The 16,178-nt window shown below is 33.4% G+C and overlaps 1 protein-coding gene across 14 annotated transcripts in view; it reads left to right on the forward strand.

Annotated features, from left to right (window-relative positions):
- LOC145270082 (orphan steroid hormone receptor 2-like) overlaps window positions 1-16,178 on the forward strand; it is a 428,823-nt gene that overhangs the window by 47,373 nt on the left and 365,272 nt on the right. Inside the window, exon 1 of one of the 14 annotated variants that reach the window (XM_080126906.1) lies at window positions 3,411-3,509. The exons of the other annotated variants lie outside the window; for them this stretch is intronic. The gene's annotated coding sequence lies outside the window, so the exon portion shown is untranslated. Of the gene's footprint in view, window positions 1-3,410; window positions 3,510-16,178 lie in introns of those variants that run through there. 14 annotated transcript variants of the gene reach the window in all.

Below are 16,178 nucleotides of genomic sequence, written 5' to 3' on the forward strand. Positions count from 1 at the left end.
TATATATATATATATAGATAATAGATATTTAAGAAAACTAGCGATAAAAAAACGGGAATTATTACACACACACATACACAAAAAAATTTTTTTAAATAGAACATTTACACACTTGAATGTAACGTTTCATGGTAAACTGCTGATCCCTACAATAATAAGACTAATATAAACTCTTGAAAACGAATTAATACAGTGATTGCAAGAGATTGACTTATATACAAGGGAGTTTGCCAACGAATGACCTGTGACTAAAAATTTCGTTTTTTTTTTCATATTGTTTTAAAAGTTAGAAAATTTCTAAAATCACTCCGACATGCCCCCCCCCTCATATATCTATAATATAAAGCTGAATGCCTGTGTGTGTGTGCCCGGTCACGAATAGGCTCCTATATGGTTGACTATTTTAAAAAACTGATTACATATAATGATAGAAGATGTATCGAGACACAGGAATGGGTATGTTTGATCTGGCAGAACGGTGGTTCATTTAAATTGTGGGGTCTGCGTTCGCGCCTGGTCCACAAAGTATGGAAATAAAAAATGTAAAAAATAAAAAAAAAACGTTTATAAGTGTTTTTGATATAGATGTACATAATAATACTTTGATAAGTATGTTTTAACTTAAATAGGGATGGTATAATAAAATTGTGGGGTCTGCATTCGCGCCTGGCCTCCATAGAATGGAAATAGGCACAAACTTTAATAAAGACTTTTCATATCTATCTGCGTAAGTATACTTTGATAATTATGTTTCAGTTTGAAGAAATATGGTATAATAAAATTATGGGGTGTTTGTTCGCACCTGACCTCCATAGAATGTAACTATTTCACAAAGTTTAACAAGGTTTTTAATATAGATCCACAGAATATTGTGATAAATGTTTCAGTGTGAACAGGTATGGTATAATAAATTATGGGGTTTATCTATTTTATTTTTACTTTCATCATATTTTGCTTTGGTTTTCATACCCCAAATTTACAACCCTTCTTTTTATAACCTATCATACTTTCATAAGTCAGTCCATTTTCTGTAGGCTGTTTTTGAACCCAGTCAACGACGGGTACTTTTGCTAATATATATATATATATATATATATATATATATATGAGATGTTTCTGCTTAAGTACTTTTAGGTTTAAAAGCATGAGAATTGGTAATATTTATTTTATGGAGAGGTTCCCAAGAAAGCATGTTCCCATTAACTGCTAAAATTTCTAAATTATAACCATTTACCTTCTAAAGCCACAAAATTAATATTTTACGAAACTCATAACTTCAGTTCTATTTTTATACAGTTTTTCCCATGGCATTTTTGGTTGCTTTCAAGTATTTTCTGGTTCTGACTATCTGCATTTTACTAGTGTGTCACTATTATACATCTGCCCCTGCATAATATGGAAAATTTTAGATTGTAATTTTGATAATTTATTGAGCAAATACTACAAGCGATGGCACAATATTTGTGATCATGTATCCTAAATGCTTATAGAAGTGAAATAATAAAAAATATTCAATGAAAATTCAACTATATATCACCAAGACATCATAAACTAAAGAACTGCAAATGATATCACAATATTTGTATTGAATAATAACATCAGAAATGCATCGTATATTAACAAGTTATAGATTTTTTTATATTGATGATTGAATTTTTCATTAACAAAAAAACTGATTACCATTTTATTGTTTTATTTGTTTATGAGTTGACGGTTGCTATAGTTACGACTCTTGGAAAAAAACCTGTATTTCAACTTTGTCATCTCTTTGTGGCTCTAAGCCAGTGATACCCAATTACTCTGCCACAGTGAATCTGTGTGATGCAGCATCCTCTTCAGTATGCCACAAAATATCACAACATGCATATATGTGTGCATGTGTATTAAATCATGGGTAAGCGCTAGTATTTCAATAAATATCAAACTTATTTTTCTCAATTCTTCTAGTGATTAACAGCTTAAAATATTGGTCAATACCTATTAATACATTAATACGACATGAATGTCACAGATTAGTTTAACTGGTGTGACCAAATATGTCTGTTTGAAGATACTGGCTTCCTTACCTAAAATTCATCAATTGATATTGTTTTTTCCGTTCCTTTTGAAAAACTCAGTCATGTTCTGCAAAGTCAAAAAGAAAGCAATAATTACCTCTACAAAACAACCAAACCAAACACCATGAATAAATATTTAAAGATATAAAGACCTTTCAAGCACAAAAACGTTTTCAAAAATAACTGGAGTTGCCATTAAATAGCATGAAAAGAGTTAATATCCCGTAAAACAAGAAAACTAAAACTAAAATCAGATTAGCTTAAAAAGATTTATAAGTTTTATTGTAAATTTCTATTTTTTATTCATGGGAATTACTCAACCCTAAATAACATTAAAAAATGTGCCGCATCGCTCCTGGTTTTGTTGTTATTTGTAACTGTGTCACGTGTGTGTGTAACCGCTATCCGCGTGACACAGACTAGTGCCGTTTTAAAATGTAATGTAACAAGAATTCACTGCTTAAGGTAGTTGCTTTTCTAACTGCACTGATGAGATACACCAAAACAGTATTGTTTGTGGATAACGTATATTTTTAATGAATGCGCTCCTACTTGTTGCACATTACAACCATGCAAAATTTACTCTCTGTTTGAAGATATTGGCTTCCTGTCTGAAATGTATCAAACATTGATGTTATTGTGTTTGTTTATCCCCCTTTGCAAAACTCAATCATGTTCCACAAAGTCAAAAACAAAAACAGCAATTTTCCTCCACAAAACAATCAAAACTAAATATTATAAATAAATAGTTGAAGATACAAAGGAAGTTGAAGCATAAATCTATTAACAAAAACATATTTGCTATTAAATAACCAAAAAAAGTGGTTATGTCATAAAATAGCCAAACCAAACACCAAGAATAAATATTTGAAAATATAAAGAACTTGAAGCATAAAAACCTTTTCTAAAATTATTGGATTTGACATTAAATAACTCAAAAAAGGTTGACATGCCGTAAAACAAAACCAATTAACCAAACCATCCGTTCTTCAATAAACAATATAAAAAAGCAAAGGAGACAACACTCAACTGCTGAGAAAAATGACAATCTGTTATCACATATGCAAATCGTGAGAAATCAGACAAAGACACCACAGGTTTCACATTTAACAAGCTGAATAAAATCATTGTAATATATTCATATTTGTTTTTTTTTATTTAAACTTTAATCTCATTGATATATAAAGATTATCCTAATCGTGTTGATACTCTGGTTCTTATTAAGTCGCCAAAGTTAAGCAACATTGAGCCGGATCAGTAGCAGATGAGTGACTATTTGGGAATACCAGGCACTATATGTAGGAGGACATCGACACCTCTCTGGCAGAACTATAAAAACTTAATACTGTCATCTTCCCTGGCAGGAATATACAGCCGACTGAGGATCGCTTGTGAATTTGATATTCTCTGGAAACTTTCTCCTTTGGAGGAAGCCATTTCAACCCGGCTATGGTGAGTGTAACTTTTGTTGTGTGATCTTGCTTCTTTACAGATTTGATCTTTTAGAGGAAGACTAAATGGGGAGAAAAGAGGACTAGAAGGAGGAAGAGGAGTGGTGGGAGGAGAGGAATGAAGTACAAGAATGATGTAAATAAGAAAGGGAAAAGATTAAAGTAGTAGCAGCACTGTAAAGAAGATATAAATAAATGACATAAATAAAGAAGAAAAGTAAAACTTGAGAATTACAGGATTTTATTAAAAAATAGTAATGTATGGTTCAGGGCTGGAAAGAGGAGTTCAGTTCTCATTTGTTATCAGGCAATGCCAGATAGAGATTCTCTTAACATTTAAATGTAAACCTTTTTAAATATTCATGTACGCTTAGGTGTTGAGAAACGCTGCAACCTGAATAAAAAGTAATGTTGGATTATTTTTAAAAGTGCATATTCACCTAAAATCTTCTCATCAGAGACATTTTGTGAAATGCTAAAAATACCAAAGATGAATTCTAATATAATAATGTCCAATTACAGCAACCAATTAGTGTGTGACCAAATGGGTCATGCATTGTCTTTTATACGTTTTGGAATAAAGCAATTGGTATTTGATATGGTTGTTGGCCTGTCGCAAAAGACAAAATAGATCATTTATGAAAGGATGCTTGGAACCGAAACAACTTCTTTGTTTTAGGAATCTATCTGGAAATTGTCTGACTTTAAAGACAAATAAAAATTGGGACGATTTTTAATTTTCTTTTATTTTAAACTAGCATGGTTACCTGGTGTTGCCTGAGGTCATGGACAGCAAAATAGAAGAATTAAACATTTTTTGTGGCATCTTTAAAATTTTCTCTGACTCTCTCTTCATGTCTCTATATATACTTTTCCATTCCCTCTCTCCTCCCATCGCTTCCTCTCTCTATTCCTTTCTCTATTATCCCCCCTCTCTCTCTGTACCCTGCTCATTATCATCTCTTCTCTTGCTTTATCTGTCAACTTGATAAAGATTAACAATTTACTATATAACAACATAAAAAATGGCTCTAAATGTCAACCCCCTCCCCTTCCCTGACTAATTCTGTTTTTGGCGATTCTTAAAAGAATGAATCCTGCAAAAATGTGTTTATATTTTGAGGTAATGCTGAAAAAGAATAATCAGTTTTGTAGGTGTGTCTTGTGTAGTTTTTACTTTTAGTTCCACATACAGACAACTATCCTTTATATACTAGATGTGGCATTAAGGTTTTTATTTTTTTGCTTTGAATATATTCCATCATTTATCAACTGTTATAAAAATTTCGGTGGTTGGATCCGAGCATTTGAGCTACCAATTTACAGCAGTGGTTTGCATAATGTGAAGTTTTTAAAGCAAGGTTTGCATAATCTCTAACTGCACACACTTCTGATTCAGCATGGTTTAAGTCGAGTGATAGGCAGAAACAATTGGAAGTAGCACTGGATGTTATTTCAGATTCTTCTTTTTAGACTATTTACTCTACCAAGGATTGAGAGTCTTATCTACCCTGCTATTTAATCCATAACTAGAGTATTCTGAAATGGTCATTCATCTAAGTACTGACCATGCTTAATTTTGATCTGTAGAAATCTAGTTTTAACATGAACAGTAATTTTTAGCGAAAGGTGAAATTCATTGCTTTCCGAGTTGGATGGATTTTTAAAGATTTTGAGTCCATCAACTCGGTAGTCCATTTTTTTTTATCACATATAACTTTTTAACAAAAATTGAATTCTTCAGATTTCATTCATTAAAATAAAATTAGATTTAACTACTTTACCCAACAATAATCAATGACATTTTTAACTATGACGGATACTTAAAAAAATATTTATCTTCAATCCGAAAGCTTATTGTCAACGAATAAAAAATAAAAAACTTTGAGCTATTTTTCTTTCCTAATCGAGAAATATATTTCGGGAGCAGAGAACTTGTGACATTACTAATCATTACCGTCAAAAGCTTATTCAGCATATGAACGATATGTGATGCTCAGTGAGGGTTGAGGACATGTGTTGCATGGAGAGAAATGATATGAAAATGATACAATGAATGTGTAATATAAGTCTTAAAGCACGCTTAGATCTGATGATCTCAGAGGAAAGTTAATTATGAACAGTATAGGGAGATGTCTGCAGACAGGAAACTTTGATGGTACGGTCACATAGAAAGAATAGATGAGGAATCATGGGTTAGAAGATGTAGAACAGTTAAGGTAGCAGGTCCAGTTTACAGAGGAAGGCCAAGAAAAACATGAGACAAAGTGATAAAATTGGACTTAAGAGAAAGAGGGATAAATAAAGACCTGGCCAGAGATAGGTTAGTTTGGAGGTTAATTTCTTAAAGTCGTCCAACATATGCCAGCATGTAATAAGACAGATGTCAAAGTGAATAGGATGATGATGTCTTAATCAGATTTGCTAGGTAAATGAATGGCCATTGTTGTCTATGGCATCAACTGTGCAGACTTCAAATTCTATCAAATCTTTTTATGCCTCACTATCTCCTATTAGATATGATTGCTCATGTCATTGTGCACTTCTCATGACAGTTTTCTAAGCCTTACTACTTCCTGACGCATAACAAATAGGAAGCACGTGTTTTGTTTATAACACCATCACTAGAAGATTACATATGTTTTGTTTGCTTTTTCAATAGAGCCTTCATCAAAGCTAAGGCATTCCATCTACCCACTTTTATGGTAACCCTCCAGAATCTCAGAGGAAGGCCAACAGGTGCTACCACCTTGCCCAAGGATGACCTAGAACTATAAAACAGGAACATTCATTTTTTTGAGATATTATACATACCCACTTACTTGAATTCAAGCAGTGCCTAGTATTCTCACATGGTCACCCATCTGGTATTATTTCAGACTCAATGTTGCTTAACTTCGGTGATATAATCAGAACCAGTGTTTCAATGTTATTCCATATCAAACCCACTGTATATCATGACACAGTAATATCATTGTTAGGAAAAGTAAGAAGCCACAATTTAACCTTAAATGACGGGTAAATATAGCAACATGTGTTGAACTAATTGTATACAATTAATCACTGAAATATTAATCATTAGCATTCACAGAGTTGTACTCAGAGTGCAGCGTCTGGGTAGATAACTGGAGAGAGCAAGCTGTTAAACATACACATTGTTGACCTTGTCCATTTTGAAAAGCAATCACTGATTATGCTTTCAGTGGCATTTCAATAGTTATGTTTCTGAAGTTTTGAAATGTTGAATGATAATTCGTACGATTTGGACTACTGTTCTCATCTTGCATGTTATTCTCATAACGTCTCATTTGATTTAATCCTCAACTTCAGGTGTATTTTGTTAAACTTGGTATAACACTATTTTTATGCACCAGGCAGCACCAAATTCCCTTACTTATCGGCTAAGAGTTAGTTATGGTTGAGTGTGTTGACACTTGCCCAAAAATGTCATATACTCAGAGAAATGATAGAATATGTTTTTGTTGAGATATTGTGGAGAAAAATTAATTTCTCAAAGTAAAATAGACATTAGGAAGACATAGTGCCTGGATTGACATACACGGAATCTTGAAAATAAGCTGTGTGTTTATGTCAAGCGAAAAAACCACCTGAAAAGGTATATAATCAAATTATTCTGTTAAGAGAAAGGAGATGAAAAGACCTCATGAGAAAGAGTGAGAGAAGGAAAGAGAATTAACGAGAGATATGGATTAGAAAAAGAAAGAAAAGGAGTTTAGAGGGGAAAGAAAGAAAAGTGGGAAAAATAGATTTATTTGGAAACAAACAAAGGGAGAGAGGAAAAGAGAATAAAGGAGAAGGGATAATCTCCAAACGATAGAGGAAGAAATGCCCATCTCAAAGAGATGGGGGTCAAATTTAGGGTTTCCATAAAACATTTTGTTTGGCAAATAGGAGAGACTCGCTTGTTAACCTCCAAGAGAGTGCACACAAACTTTTGGGCTCTAGCTCTGAGCGATGATTTCCAGTGACCAGTGAGTATCTGGTCACAATTTGAAGAATCCATCACTAGACAAAGGTAAAAGTGTGGCAACTTAGGATTAGCTCCTGTGTTTCAGGTCTGGTGACGGCCTGATTACATTAATTGGTCCCGTGAAGCAGGATTGTACGCCCCCCCCCCTCGACATGGTTACCTGTATGCAATTTTGAATGGAACCGTTTATTTAATCGACGGGGGTAGCATGCTCTTGTTCCATCAGCCATGACTGGCTAGAAGCTTTCAAGTAATTCACAATTGTATTTTTAATATTGCCCACAAAATGTGAGAATAACACGCAAGATGAGAACAGTAGTTTGAATAACGCAAATAATTTTCAAAATATTGCTGTATACTTCAGATTTTCCCTCAGTGTTGACTCTTAAAATCTTTCCTATGAGTTTGGCAGCAAATCTAAATAATCCAAAAGAGGTTAATATATTTTAAACAAAATCAAAACTAAATTCCAGAAACAAAAAGAAATCTATACTATAGTTTCTCTGCCTTTCTGTTGTGGTTGCAATTTAAAATGACTCTATACCAAGCGCAAACAACTTTGCCAGAGTCTTAATTTTCAAAGAAATCCAATGGTGGCATTCTTTTTCTTTTAGAAAGTTTTATAATATCATGGGTGAATGCAATTTGGATTATTCTGCCTACTGGTTTGATCTTGAGTGTTATTTTCACACCATTTCGATTGATGTAACATCCAACCCTCTTCTTTTGTATCTTGTTGAAACGGAGAATATTTCTGCTGAGCTTAGGAATTTGTACGAAAGTTTGAAAATAACTTTTTATTTAATCCACGAGGGTAGCATGTTCTCGTTTTGTCAGCCATAATTGGGTAGAAATCTTAAGTAATTCGCAATTATATTCTTAGTATCGCCTGCATTGAATATTGAACCTCCAACCCCCAGGGTGTCACTTAGAACTGATTATTACTTAGTACTTTATCTGTTATGCCACAGATTTTTGTGGGGCATGCTACTCCTTTGGATTAAATAAAGTGTTCCATTTAAAATTTCCTGCAGATTCCAGAATTCAAGAGAAATAGTCCTAAGTTTGACAAGATACACCTGAAGAAGGTCGAAGTTTATATCGATTGAAACATGAAAATAACAAATAAGATGAGGACAGTAATCTGAATAATCCAAAGAATCAATCCTCATCTAAAAAATTCAGGAATTTCATGCCGACTATCTTCTTGCTAGACATCCATAAGCAGCAAATACTATTTTATTTTTAAAATGAAAGTTATATAAGCTAAAAAATAAGAATGAAAATGATTATATGAAATTCTGGGCTTCACAAAGGCTCGTTTCTTTCATTTCTGAATAATACTGGAACTGAAAGGAGCTTACAATACAATATGGCCGGACAAGATTTCAATCATTTGTGTGTGTGTGTGTGTGTGTCTAACTACTGACTGTGCACTCTAGTTTTTCTCTTGCTCGGATGACAAGTCATTTATATCTAAGTCCAGGCTCAGTGGTTTTGTGAGTGTCAATTTTGTATTATTATCAGTGTAATTTCTCTTTAAGTAATTACCAACTTGTGTGCCTTGAATTGCTATCTTAGAAGCAAGAAAATCTACAATTATCTCTATTGTTGTTGTTTTGATTGCTAGTTTACATGTGAACAACGGAAGAAAGGTCACTGGGTACACTTGGAACGTAAATAAACAAAGAAATCTATATATTAATACCTAACCTATCTATTTTACTTAAATAAGTGCTTTTTTTTTTTTTTTTAAGATACATTGTATTTAACAGGAAGTCCCAGTTTATTGTAAAAGACAAAAAACAAAACGTTTTAGTTTAATTAATTTCCCCAAACAATAGTTTTGCTTCATTTTTATGTCCCCTTATGAAGATTAAATTCAAGATATAATCATACTAAACCTCATGTTTAGAATCCTTATTCTAATTTTGATCAAAATCCATTTAATGATTTTGATTCCAGAAAAGGTTTTAAATTTTACTTTTAAGCTAAAGGGATCTTAAGAAGAAACTGAAATTCAGAAAATCGTGTTTAATTGTTGTCATTATTATCAAATTCAATGTAAATCTAATATTTTTGCATTTTTCAAACAAGAAGTTGTGCTCATATTATGCCCCCCTCCCAATGTTTTAAAATATTCCAAACTGAAATTTGGGAAATATTTATTAATTGATGTCTAATACCTATTGTTTAAAGTTTACAAAAATCAGAGGTATCTAAATTTTACTCTTTATACAAAACTAAACTAAATTAAACTAAATATAGCCCACATTATTCACCTTATATCTACCAGTTGTGTTTCAGAGTTAATGATGATTTGTGTATTATTTTAAGATCAAATCATGTATAATACGAACATATAGATAGATTTCAGATATATTCTATTTAAGGAAACATTTCTGAAAAGCGATACACGTTTGTTTTTAAACTGTAGATTGTTTACATTAATGTTAATGTGTGCTTAACATCTATGGTTTCTGGGTTGATGAGTCCGCTGTATCTAATGCAGTGGATATATCAACCCAGAAACTATACACACACACATTATTTTATATCTATATATATATATATATATATATATATATAAAAGTGTGTGTGTGTGTGTGTACATTTACCTACGCAATAACTCAATTTTAAGCCTACAGATTCGAAATTTGATATACAGGGTACTGAGATTTGGGAAAATCGAGGTGATTGGTTTTCGGACAGAAATTTGGCAATTAAGGGGGTCAAAGTTCAACGATTTGACCTTTGAGAACTCTACCAAACTCCTCCTACAATTTTGGGCCTAAACACTTGAAATTTTAGATATAGATTCCTTCAAAGTTAAAAAAAATTGACCGTTTTTTTTTTTTTTGTTTTGCTCAGCATACACCTAAAAACACCCAGGCAATGCCGAGCACCCATGCTAGTATATCTATAAAAATGAAATTGTGTGTGTGTATGTCTTTTTTTTTTTTTATTACATTTTCACCCCAAACAAGGCACATTGCCACTTTGGTGTAGGGGGCTACTATCAGGGGAAACATCTACTGGGGTACTATGTAGGGATTAAGGCAGCGAGATGTTGGTTCACGTTGCACTTGAACTTATGCATGTCAGTACAGTTGGGGAAGCAGTGACCCGGAATGGAATTCCAAAGTCTAGCAGTTCTGGGGAAGAAACTACTGGAGTAGAAGGATCTTTTACATCTAGGAATCTCTACAGTGTGGGGGTGGGATTTTGCAGCTTGTCGGGTCTGTCGAGGGTGTTCACGTCGTGGGGGCACAAGTGCTTGCAGTTCTTCAGAGCATTCACCATTATAATACTTGTAGAACAGGCAGAGGGATGCAACGTTTCGACGATGGGACAGAGGCTGAAGTTTTGATGCCAGTTTAGGGCCTATCAGATTTGCGACTCTCTTTTGAACCCTGTCAAGGAGCGAGAGACTAGTAGCCGATGCACCGGCCCAAATATGACAGCAATACTCCATACATGGGCGAATAGTGGCCTTATAGAGGTACAGGATACTTTCGGGTGTTAGAAGTTTTCTAGCACGGTAGAGAGAGCCCACCTTCCTTGCAGCGGCCCTGGCAATGCCCTCGATGTAACTGTTCCAACTCATGTTTCCAGTGAACGTTAGGCCAAGGAGCTTGAGAGACGTACTCTCAGATAAAGAGTCGTTGGCCATTGCTATAGGTGGGAGAGAAGGTTTCTTGTAATTATTGAATGAAACCAGTTTTGTCTTGGTGGCATTGAACGTTACCATCCATTTTTGTCCCCATTCCACTACTGATTGGAGGTCATCCTCTAGTGTTTCTGCCATTACTTTAGATATATGTTCGTTTGTTTTCCTGTCGTGCCTGCTATAGAGTGTGGTGTCATCAGCATATATCCCCATCTCAGAGGCAATCTTGTCGGGGAGGTCATTTATGAATATCAGGAACAGCAGAGGTCCCAGGATAGATCCTTGGGGCACTCCCGCATTTATATCATATTGTTTAGATGTACGACCGTCGAGGACAACCTGGATTTTTCTCTTATCTAAGAAGGATTTAATTACGTTAAGTATTCTACCAGTGATACCGTAAGATCTAATCTTCCTGAGGAGACCCTCATGCCATAACCTGTCAAAAGCCTTAGATATATCTAGAGCTACCGCTCTTCCCTTTTTGAGAAAATTTTTTTAATCAGTTTTCGGCCAGAAATTTGGCTGTAAAGAGGTCAAAGTTCAACGATTTGACCTTTGAAAACTCTACTAAACTCCTCTGCCAATTTTGGGTCTAAACACTAGAAATTTTAGATGTAGCTTACTTGGACTTACTTTAGATGTAGCTTACTTGGACAAACTTTTTAACTTGATTTGAGCCCAAAACAAATGTGAAGGGATTAAAATTGAGGTCAAATTTTAAAAAAATTTGACCTCTGTGGTCTCTACTAAATTACTCAGCCAATTTTTAGTCTAAACATTTGAAATTTTACATAAAGTGTATTCAAATATAGGACAAGCTTTTAAATCGGTTTTTGGCCGAAAATTTGGCTGACAAGGGATTAAAGTTCAAAAAATTTGACCACTGCGGTCTCTAACTATTCAGCCAATTTTTGGTCGAAACATTTCAAATTTTACATAAAGGGTATTCAGACATGCAGCAAGCTTTTTAATCAGTTTTTGAGCGAAATTTTGGCTGCCAAGAGGTCACAGCTGAAGGAGTTGACCTTTGTAGACTCTACCAAACTCCTCCGTCAATTTTGGGTCCAAACACTTGAAATTTTAGATGTAGGTTACCTGGACATGAGTCAAACTTTTTAATATATATATATACATATGCACATAAAGTTATGAAAAGTACATAGAGCCTGAGCAAGGGCTGAACTGCTAGTATATATATATATATATATATATATATATATATATATATATAGATATATAGATATTGCTCATTGTATGTACTGTTCGACCCTGCCTTCCAACTACCAATATTTTTTTTTTTTTTTTCTTAATACACACCTCGAAACCTCGAGGTGTGTATTAAAAATTGGTAGTAGGAAGGCAGGCTCGAACCTGTACTGCAAAGGAGGAAAAGAACGGGGAAAAAAAGTGACGTCTTTGCTGTTACAACTACCATCAAACCAAAAGTGACGTAGGTTTAAATTAAGGCTAGTCAATCGAAAAGAGGGGATGACTTTTGAAAATATCAGCGAAAAAAGCGACCCCTCCCTGTAGGAAAGTGCCCAGTTGAGGGTGAAGAAATTAATGTTTTTAGCCAATTTTTCGGTATTTGTCGTTTGAAGGGGCGAGCTTCAAAATGATACTGATCTTGTGAAAATCTGTCGCCTCTGTCAAAAGTTTTAGGCAGACATGCAAACATACATACATTTATATATTGATAGCTCAAATTTTCGACCCAAACCGATTAAAAAGCTTGCTCTATCTGAATACCCTTTATGTAAAATTTCAAATGTTTAGACCAGAAATTATCTGAGTAATTTGGTAGAGACCACAGAGGTCAATTTTTTTTTAACTTTGACCCCTATTATAACCCCTTAACATTTATTGTTTTAGGCTCCAATCAAGTTATTAAGTTAGATCCATGTCCAAGGAACCTATATCTAAAATTTCAATTGTTTAGATCCAAAATTGTCAGGAGTTTGGTAGAGTTCTCAAAAGTCAAATCGTTGAAATTTGACCCCTTAACAGCCAAATTTCTGGCCGAAAATGAATTACAAAGATTTTTTCCAAATCTTAATACCCTGTATATCAAATTTCGAGTCTGTAGACTAAAAATTGACAGTTATTGCATAGGGAAATGTACACAGACACACACACACACATATGGACAGACAGACACTTTTACTTTTATATATATACTAGCAAGTTGCCCGGGTGTTTTTCGGTGGGTAGGGGTGTTAATGAAAACCTAAGAATAAGAGAAGTAAAAAAAAAAACCAGAAAAACGAACATTAAGAAACCCTGCGTAGCCCGGGTGTTTGGAGGGGGTGGGCGTGTTAATGAAAACGTAAGAATAAGTGAAGTAAAAAAAGAAAACAGAAAGCGGGGGGTACCTGGGGGGGGTGTAATGAAAACATTGGAAAAAAAAAACCCACAAAAAAAACTAACGTAAGGCAAACGAACGAGGTTACATATAAAAATCGAAAAAACAAAAAAGAAAACAGAAAAACGAACGTTAAAAATAAAAACATGTGAAAAATAGCTTAAATCAGCTTGTTTCGATATTAAAATTTAAAAAATCGGTGGGTACCCAGGTGTTTTTGGGGGTGTGTGTGGTCGGTCGGAGGTATTAATGGAAACCTAAGAATAAGCGAAGTAAAAAAAACCAGAAAAACGAACGTTACGTGGAAAATGCCTTAAATAACACTGGTTAAATATTTAAATTTAAAAAAGCGAAAAAAAAAAAAAAAGACATCTCACACCACGATTCAAACCCAAAATGTTTAGATAATGACCCAATGCGCTAACCAACTGAGCTAACACAACGTACATGAAATTTAGTTAGTTCTTCAACTATTTAAAGTAAATCAGGTCATGACGTCATCTGACGCATGTGTAGAACCGGTCGTCATCACGAGAGGACGGTTTTTGTTGACCCCCCTGTCGAAAATTGTCGATTTCGGGGTGAAAAAATTAACGTTTTTGGCCAATTTTTCGATATTTTTCGGGCGAAGGATGGAGTGTCAATATGATACCAAGTTTGTGAATTTTTGTTGTTTGTCGAAAGTTTTTAGCGGACACACAAACATACATACATACACACAGATTTTTGGCTTTTATATATATAGATATATATATATATATATATATACGAAAGTCGTTCCAAAAGTAAAGCCTCCTATTTTTTTAAACTCAAAACATTAACGAGCTATGAAGATGGTAGTGGCATCATTAAAATTAGTGACCTTTTGCGTTCCAGAATTTATTTTTTCTACATAGTCACCATTATTGTCAGCACCATTATCAATGTACTTTTGCCATGAATTCAATAACACATTTCTGCTTTTAATGCATGTCTATGACAGGATTTTTATTTTAGTCTTGCACCATCAATATCTGTAAAACAGATGAAATTTCAGGTCATGAATGCATAAATTCAGTCATCATAACAATGCAATTTTCAATTTCCTCTGACCCATTTAGGTGGAATTTAAAAAATAGGGTGCATTTCTTTTGAAATGCCTCTCGTAATTATTATTATGCTAAATGTAATTTCATCAGTGTTTCTTTCCCCATGGCATTTCTCGATGTACTTTAATAACACAAAACTAAAAATTTCCATGTGCAAAGTTTCTTTTCTAGAACTGTCCGTCTGTGGAACTGGGGCTGCTTTCTGGCTGACTATAGTATGGTCATTTTAAAATCTAATTTAAATAATAGTAATGAGACAATGTCGATATTTTTCCTGATTCTGGTGCAGTTACCTACTCTGTACTAAATTCCTTATTTAAATACAATTACCATACTGATTCCAATTTATATGAAATCTCTAAATATTTAATTATAAACTTATTTTGTCCAATGACCGTAAAACACGTGTTAAATCTGCAGATATTTTCTCAAATGTAAAAATGCACTTACAGAGGATGATTTATAGATTTTAGTTTTACTATTAGTTTAAAATCATTAAGTATTTGTTTTCTCATTACTACCAGCAGTCGGAGAATTTGTTTTAAACAAAATAAAATCCCCCCAAAAAACGACAATTCAAAGAATCGTTTTTGGCATCAGAAGATAGGCACCAATTTTTCTGATTCCGATTTTGATTAATCATCCCAACATTAGTAAATAAAGTCCCTGTCGAGATTTTCTCTTGAATAATTTTATATTAAAACTTTAAAAATATCAATCCAAATTTTGGTTTAAATAGTTTTATTTAAAAAATTTGTGAATAAATGCACTCTCTATAAAAAGATCAATCTTGGTCACAAATAAACGGTATAACTCGTTTTTATTATATTTTCGATAAATTTTGGGTCTAAACACTTGAAATTTTAGATGTAGGTTACTTGGACATGGATCAAACATTTTAACTTGATTTGAGCCCAAAACAATAAATGTTAAGGGGTCAAAATTGCTGTGGTCTCTACCAAATTACTCAGCTAATTTTTGGTCTAAACTTTTGAAATTTTACATAAAGTGTATTAAAAAATCTGCCTGAAAATTAAAACATTTTGTAAATATATAAATGTACTCAGTTTCAAAAATATGCACTCCAAAATTTTAAAGTTTTACTTGTATTGTTGCTAAAGTTAATGTTTTAAAGAATAATTAAATATTGATTTGTATTAAAAGCGTACACAGAAAAAAAAAGGACTCTACATAAAAAAAATCAATCTTGATTGCGAAAATCCGCGAAACATTCACAAATATTCAAACAAGTTAGTTATTTTATATTTATTTTTGCCCTTAAAAACATTCGTTTAAATAGTTTTAAAGAAATTATTTGTTTTATTTATTTTTAAATGTCCTTTTTTAAGTTAAGCCGTAATCCCTGCTTGGTTCCTAATCCCTATTAATTCCAAACTGGATTGAACGGATACCATAATGATTTGCTGCATCTTATCATAATAAATATCCATACAACATTTCAGGCAAATTGGTCCAGTAGTTTGAGAAAAAGTGGAATGGACAGACAGACAGGGAAATTTACTAAGAGAAATATATATATATCTGGGCCTTGATAA

The sequence above is a fragment of the Euprymna scolopes genome, chromosome 1 (assembly GCF_053919585.1).
Source record: "Euprymna scolopes isolate OS-2025 chromosome 1, ASM5391958v1, whole genome shotgun sequence".
Taxonomy (NCBI): Eukaryota; Metazoa; Mollusca; class Cephalopoda; order Sepiida; family Sepiolidae; genus Euprymna; species Euprymna scolopes.